This window comes from Perna viridis, chromosome 4, assembly GCF_037379345.1.
Source record: "Perna viridis isolate PV_CMFRI_1.1 ecotype Kerala chromosome 4, ASM3737934v1, whole genome shotgun sequence".
In the NCBI taxonomy this organism is placed as follows: domain Eukaryota; kingdom Metazoa; phylum Mollusca; class Bivalvia; order Mytilida; family Mytilidae; genus Perna; species Perna viridis.
The window spans coordinates 20,645,442-20,653,462 of record NC_142448.1 but is presented as its reverse complement, the minus strand read 5'-3'; the positions used below and the strand labels follow the sequence as shown (position 1 = coordinate 20,653,462).

The window sequence follows — 8,021 nt, the reverse complement described above, 5'->3', positions numbered from 1 at the left end:
GATACATGTAATCGACAGAGGTTTCTTGGAAATCTGCAACAGATTGATAGATGTAGGAATTAACAACAATTCCAGTGTTAAACAGAAAAGAGGTGCAGAAGTATTGTTCTACTATTTTCAATAAGCAGAAGCTATCAGTAGTTTATAGGAGACAAGTGATAAGAGACATGGCCATATTGACAAGGTAAGTCGTATTGATTCTGTACCATGTGGTATGGATAAATAACCAATCCATAATGGATCAAGTCCCTAATTCAATAGATTTTGATGAAACTTTATAAAATGAACATACTTCAATTGTGAATGTGGCAAATTTGTCCTAATCAGATATATAGAGGATGGATTTTTATGAATTTTGATTTTCAATTTAGACATTAGACTTGTAAGTTTATTTCCCCTAAATCATTAGTTGTAACATAACTCAGTGGTATAGCTGTGTGATAAGTTTTAAAGGAGTTTATTTATCCCCCCACTTGATTCACCTCATCCCTCCTTCCATCAGTCCATCTGTTACAATTTTCTCCGCTTCTGTTGTGCTGAGATATTTGGTATATTGCTTTTGTATAATGACTGGTACTCCCTTTCCCAGGTCTGACTGAAATGGTTGATTGGGGGTATTCTTAGAACAACAGCATGCAACCTCTTGTTGTATTCTTGCTCTTAATTAGTCAGGATTTACACTTGGAAATAAACTTATTATACTAGGGTAACCAAGGAATCTTTACAGTTTTCTCTGAAGCAGGGTGTCACTTGATAGCTCCATCTTGATGTCAGCCTTTATACACGAAAGAGTGAATTAAATTTGTCATTCAATACACTACAGCTCACAGTATCCTGTTTTAGCCATCCAATGTGTTTGTACTGGGGGAGAAGCTGAAGAATGTATGTAGACTGGGGAGGAGCTATTCAATATATTTGAACACAGTGTATACGGACTGGAGGAGGGGCTTACACAATGCACATGGGCAAGCCAGTTTGGAGCTGTACATTATCTGACTAGGGGAGGAGTTGAACAATCTATTTGGATTGGACTGGGGGAGAAACTACACAAGGTATTTGGACTGGGGACAAGCTATACAATGTATTGGGACTGGAGGAGCTAGATTCTAATTAAAAGCCAATCTTGCATAACTCCAGGTTTTCTGCAATGTGAGTTCTGCTTTTAATTAGATTGAGGGAGCTACACAATGTATTGGGGCTGGGGATGAGAGCTACACAATGTATTGGGGCTGGGGATGAGAGCTGTACAATGTATTGGGGCTGGGGATGAGAACTACACAATGTATTAGGGCTGGGGATGAGAGCTGTACCATGTATTTGGGGCTGGGGATGAGAACTACACAATGTATTGGGGCTGGGGATGAGAGCTGTACAATGTATTGGGGTTGGGGATGAGAGTTACACAATGTATTGGGGCTGGGGATGAGAACTTTACAATGTATTGGGGCTGGGGATGAGAACTGTACAATGTATTGGGGCTGGGGATGAGAACTGTACAATGTATTGGGGCTGGGGATGAGAGCTACATAATGTATTGGGGCTGGGGATGAGAACTGTACAATGTATTGGGGCTGGGGATGAGAACTGTACAATGTATTGGGCTGGGGATGAAAGCTACACAATGTATTGGGGCTGGGGATGAGAGCTGTACAATGTATTGGGGTTGGGGATGAGAGCTACACAATGTATTGGGGCTGGGGATGAGAACTGTACAATGTATTGGGGCTGGGGATGAGAGCTGTACAATGTATTGGGGCTGGGGATGAGAGCTAAATAATGTATTGGGGCTGGGAATGAGAGCTGTACAATATATTTGGGGTTGGGGATGAGAACTTTACAATGTATTGGGGCTGGGGATGAGAACTGTACAATGTATTGGGGCTGGGGATGAGAGCTGTACAATGTATTGGGGCTGGGGATGAGAGCTACACAATGTATTGGGGCTGGGGATGAGAACTGTACAATGTATTGGGGTTGGGGATGAGAGCTACACAATGTATTGGGGCTGGGGATGAGAACTGTAGAATATATTGGGGCTGGGGATGAGAGCTGTAGAATGTATTGGGGCTGGGGATGAGAGCTACATAATGTATTGGGGCTGGGGTTGAGAACTGTACAATGTATTGGGGCTGGGGATGAGAGCTACATAATATATTGGGGGTGGAGATAAGAACTGTACAATGTATTGGGCTGGGGATGAGAGCTACACAATGTATTGGGGCTGGGGATGAGAGTTGTACAATGTATTGGGGTTGATGATGAGAGCTACACAATGTATTGGGGCTGGGGATGAGAACTGTACAATGTATTGGGGCTGGGGATGAGAATTGTGCAATGTATTGGGGCTGGGGATGAGAGCTAAATAATGTATTGGGGCTGGGAATGAGAGCTGTACAATATATTGGGGCTGGGGATGAGAACTACACAATGTATTGGGGCTGGGGATGAGAACTGTACAATGTATTGGGGCTGGGGATGAGAGCTGTACAATGTGTTTGGGCTGGTGATGAGAGCTACACAATGTATTGGGGCTGGGGATGAGAGCTACACAATGTATTGGGGCTGGGGATGAGAACTGTACAATGTATTGGGGCTGGGGATGAGAGCTACATAATATATTGGAGGTGGAGATAAGAACTGTACAATGTATTGGGCTGGGGATGAGAACTGTACAATGTATTGGGGCTGGGGATGAGAGCTGTAGAATGTATTGGGGCTGGGGATGAGAGCTGTACGATGTATTTGATTTGGTGTACTAGGTATGATCTATCTTAATTAGATATCTGACGGAATGACAAAATACTAATAGGATCATTTTTAATAAACATTAAAGCAATGCTTGACCACATTCTACTGCCTGTACTCTTTAGAGCTATCTAGGTTTCTTTGAAGCATATTAATCCTGCTGATAGCAATAATCTGTATTCTCATTAAAGCCTCTGGTTAACCAAGCACTGTGATCAGGTAAATGTTTATCCTCATCAAGGATTTGCCTGTCAAGCCTCTGTTTAAAATATCATCACAAACATTAAATTATAACAGAAGGTTATCTTCATTAAATAAATCATTGTTGATTATGAAGCTGGCTTTACATACATTGTCTAGAGTGCTGTTATAATCCCCAGTACAATAACCTCTCACCTTGGCAAGTAAGCTGCTTTTTATTTTATGGGAGACGTTACAATAAAGTGTAGTTGTGTTCGCATAAAAGGAAATATTTTTATTATCTTTTTACATACTAAAATTGCCAAGTTGATCAAACTGTTTTTTTTTTATTTTCAAGGCTAAAGTACTCACCTGTCTTCTTTGCCTTAAAGCTTGCTTTTGCTTGACTGGGGTTTTGTAACTGCTTGTGACTTTTTCTCAAATGTTACATCTCAAAAATGAGATAACATGTCTTATTTTCATGAACTTAGAAGTTGCACCTGTTTTTATATTAAAATCTTCAGCTGACTGCTTTCTGCTACATGCTTATCACATATTCTATATAAATAAATATGATGTAAATTCAGAAATTATATATACCAAAAACCAACGATATTTACTGAATTCAGAATATCAAATATTGAAGTTTTAGATTCTCTAGGAGTCTCATTCTTTGTACTGTTTTATTTAAGAAATAACCGACTTTTTTTGGGGCCAATTGAGAATGAAATGATCTCAATAAAGAGTCTGAAAAATATTACAGTAATTCCTTATTCTTTTGAATTTAGTGTGAAAACATGAAGAAATCGTTGATGGTGTTTATGTCACAAGGTAAAATTTGGGGGAATAATTTATATTCAATCAGAAAACATGTTACATCTGAAATCAGATTATTTGACAGTAAATTTATTGGCATAGATTGGTTGAAAAGAAACTGGTCATTGATCTTTAATACTAGTCTTATCTGCGGACTTAAGCACCTGCTTTTGATCATAAAGGGTGCACTGACCTGTGAGGTGTAAGTCAAACTCTGATGCCATTAGTATAAATACTTGGTCAATGTTCTGGTGTTTGTTCAAATTCTAAATCAGAGGTAATTAGTTTCACAGCACACCTATGATGAAATATCTGATGATGCAGTTAATTTAGGTCTTAAGATGACCCTGTTTGACCCTATGTCTTGATTCAGTGAAAGACTCCATATCCCCATCAATTGAAATGTCACCCTATATGACTCCATATCCCATCCATTGAGAGGTCACCCTGAATAACCCCAAATTCCAGCCATTGAGAGGTCAACATGTATGATTTCATATCCCTATCCATTGAGAGGTCACCCTGTATGACTCCATATCCCCATCCATTGAAAGGTCACCTTGTATAACTCAATATCCTCACTCATTGAAAGGTCCCTATGTATGACTCCATAATCCCATCCATTGGAAGGTCACCATGTATGACCCCATATCCCATTCCATTCAAAGGTTACCCTGTATGACTCCATATCCCCAGCTGTTGAAAGGTCACCATGTATGACTCCGTATCTCATTCCATTGAGAGATCACACTGTATGACTCCACATTACATCCATTGAAAGGTGAACATTTATTAGCTGTTATCATTCTTTCCTTTGGGTATGCCATAAAACCAGTATCTAAACATGTGAGACCTGGTTAGGGGTTTTCATCAGTCACAATGAAATATCACCAAATTTCAATTAAAAAAAAAAGAGCCTTCTACAAAGGCATACAAAAGTATTGATTGGGTTGAAGTAAGACGATGACATTTGGTTATAGTTATTGCCCTTGAAAGGTGAAAAATGATGCTTTTTTTTTCAGTTAAAGCCGGTACGCTGAAAGCCATTATAGATAGAAAGAAACTTTTACTGATGAAATTATTCTTAAGATAAGGCCTTATAAAGTTTTCATTGATTTAAATTTGTAGGTACAATTACAGTTATGGTTCTTAACCCTTGTCGTGCTGTACCCGGACCTGTCTGGGATTGGTCCTTTTTCCGTTTAATTGGTTCTGGAAGTGTTAATCTTAGTTTAGGAAAGCTCTGTTTGTTTCCATTTGCAAGCAGCGTGACTGTGCTTTAAAATGAGACTATCTGATATAGTTTTTAAAAAAAAAATGACTGGAGAGCTGAAAAAAGAGGTCATGAGTTTCCGCTGCCCCAAAAAATGAGATTTTTTAGAGGGTAGGGTTCATTTCTCAGCCCCTCGCTAGATCTATAGTGCATTATTTTGTTTAGAATCAGAAAAAAAGAATGATGTCTCTCACCACAATTTCTATGTATACCTTTGTATTGACTACTTTTTAGGCCAAACTGAGGCAAAAAATGGAAAAAAAATCCTCATTTTTTCACACGAGTGACCCTTCAGGGGACTCCTGACCTCCCACTCATGTCTGTATCGAACCTAATTTGGCTTCAGTGGCCTTCACGTTGTACAAGCGGTGGGATGAATGTGCTTTGGTTCTTGTTTTGCTCCTGTTGAACCCCACATGTAAAAAAAAATGGCCAGAAATGGACAAAAATGACAATTTTCAAGTGATAGACCCATTTTACCACGTTGAAATAACTGTCAATTGAAGACATTATCCCCATAATCAGACCTACAAAATATTAAATTGAGTCATAAGGAGAGACTCGTAATATACATTCCCACCCTTGAAAAAGATGAATGATAGCCATTTTTGCAGAATTTGGCTTCTATACTTTAAGAACTTTAACAGAGGGGGAAATGTTTACAACTACAGGAATAGTTTAGGGGGTTTGATACTTCAGGATCAAAATACCTTGTCACCAGTCTATGCCTAGAACTTTCCTACTAAATCTGAACGCTACACAAAAATATAGTCCAAATGTAATTCCTTTAATATTATTCAATACCTCTTTTATAACCAGTAAATATGTTCCTGGCAATTATTCAGCTAAATACTATACTATCTATTGAATCAAAAACCTCCAGTGCTAACATCACTTCATTTTTTTTCCTGACACTAAAGGTATTCATCAGTCGAAAAAAATATACCTCTAGTAAGCAATTTAGGTATTCTTAGGTCTTTATTATATATTACCACAAAGATGTTCAACAAAAAAATTTTTTCAAAAACACCAATCTGAAGCCTGAGATTTACTGATATCTGATGTTTTTGAGAAGATCAGCGTTTTGTCAATTTACAATGTATATATAGGGGAGAGATAGGTTATCTGTGTTGTCTTTAGCTTCACATTTCATTCATTATTTTAGATTAAAAAGAGCTTAATAAACATATTCAAATTTTTAGATCTTTTCATAATGACTTCACTAACTATCAGATTTTATGAAATTATCTCGGATGACGGTTATTGAACTATTTTGTGGTGTGAATTTTATCGCAAGTAATATACCAGGAGAAATGTTAAATACATGATATTTGTTGCAAAATAGTGTACTCTTTGAGATCTGGCTATTGCAGTAGTATTTAAAGGATGATAGATATGGGAAAATATTTTTCCCGGCACAATATAAAGGTTATGTTTATAATCACTTGTAACTGGGAAAGTGATCTTTCTTGTTACTTCACACTTAAGTCACTTATACCTGCTGTAACACCACTGGCAAACGCAAAAAGGGAAAACTCTGTTTTTCTGTCTGTCCATTAATTCTGAAATCGTCACTCTGGTTTGGGTTTGTTTGCAATATGTAGAAGTGTACGAAGGAAGATACTTGAAAGGGGAGATAACTTAAGTATAACTTTGAGCTAATGTAAGTTCAACTTATCCTTAATTGTTTCATGGAATTTTATGATGGAGAGGATGAAGATATACATGGAGAAGAATAATAAGGAACCCAGCATTTAAGTTCAGACACACAGTAGTGATCAGTTCAGCCGTCCATACCTTAAAAAAATTCTGGATAGACAACCTCAATACAATGTGTTGGCTATCTAGTTTTGTGATTTAGACCTTGAGATAAAATGTGTGTTTACCAATGTGTGTTTATTTTGTTTTCGTTTTGTGTTCCTGACTGTTAATTTTTATCTTCCAAAATTTGCCTGTTTAAAGTTAACTTTAAGACAATGTGTTACAGACCATGGCTTTTGGCTTTTGATTTTGTATTCTTGCCTTCAATTCAAACTTTTGTGTTTTTGTTATTTGTAAATTTGTAAAAAAAATCATGTTTGTACTGTTACATTTTTAGCCAAAGAAGTGATTAAAACATATTCTGAAAGTTTTTCTGTGGTCTTTAATGAAGTATTAGCTATTGTTCCAAACTTTGTTTCTGCTGCTAAATAGATCTGTGTTATTAATAATTGGCTTAGTCAAATACTAGGATATTGAAACTAGCAAAGGAATTAAAAACAAGAAGACTATGGTTAAAACATAGGACATGATACATGTATTCATAATGTAGAGACAAAATGTTAGATATGAAAACAAACAAATCACCATAAGTCTACACTAATTCAATATAAAAATTCACTCAGTAACTAAAGGATAAATGAACAAATTAGATGTAACTAAACGTTTGGAGTATGAATCAGGTGAACTGGTAGGATAACTGTCCTCAGTTTTTCATATCATGTCAAATATGGGTTAAAACAAAGAGAGGGAAACTACATTTTGAACAAATCTATGGTGGAGAAGGTTATATAACAAATCATATCAACACATTCATCATGTCAACCACATGAAGACTTTAAACATGGATGCTGAAAGAATGTTGTGACAGACAGATGGAAAAATGGAAGGGATATTTAAAATGAGAATTCATTGTCTAGCTTCATTGTAAAGTAAAGTCTTCCTTCTATGATGATTTATCCAAGTACGTCAAGATATCAGGCAGAATTTTTAGTGTCTATACATGTAAGGATAAAAGTGATGTAAAAATTTACCAAACTTTGGACTGTTCAGTAATAACTGAACATCACCTACATACTGGAATCTGAAGTGAAAGGAATATTCCAAAATGAAAGTCTAATTATTTTATTATACTTGTTTAAATGTTGTTTCATTTCAGACATTATTTTCATTTTTGTTTATAGATAAGTATTTTAGTTGGGGTTGATAGTGGCAAATTTTGTTCAAGCATTCATGGACTAGTGCAGGC

The 8,021-nt window shown here is 36.7% G+C and overlaps 1 protein-coding gene across 1 annotated transcript in view; it reads left to right on the top strand.

The window, feature by feature from the left end:
• Positions 1-8,021, top strand: part of LOC148619267 (G protein-activated inward rectifier potassium channel 4-like) — a 56,457-nt gene continuing 48,436 nt past the window's right edge. Inside the window, exon 1 of the mRNA XM_088578964.1 lies at positions 1-184. The gene's annotated coding sequence lies outside the window, so the exon portion shown is untranslated. The remainder of the gene's footprint in view (positions 185-8,021) is intronic.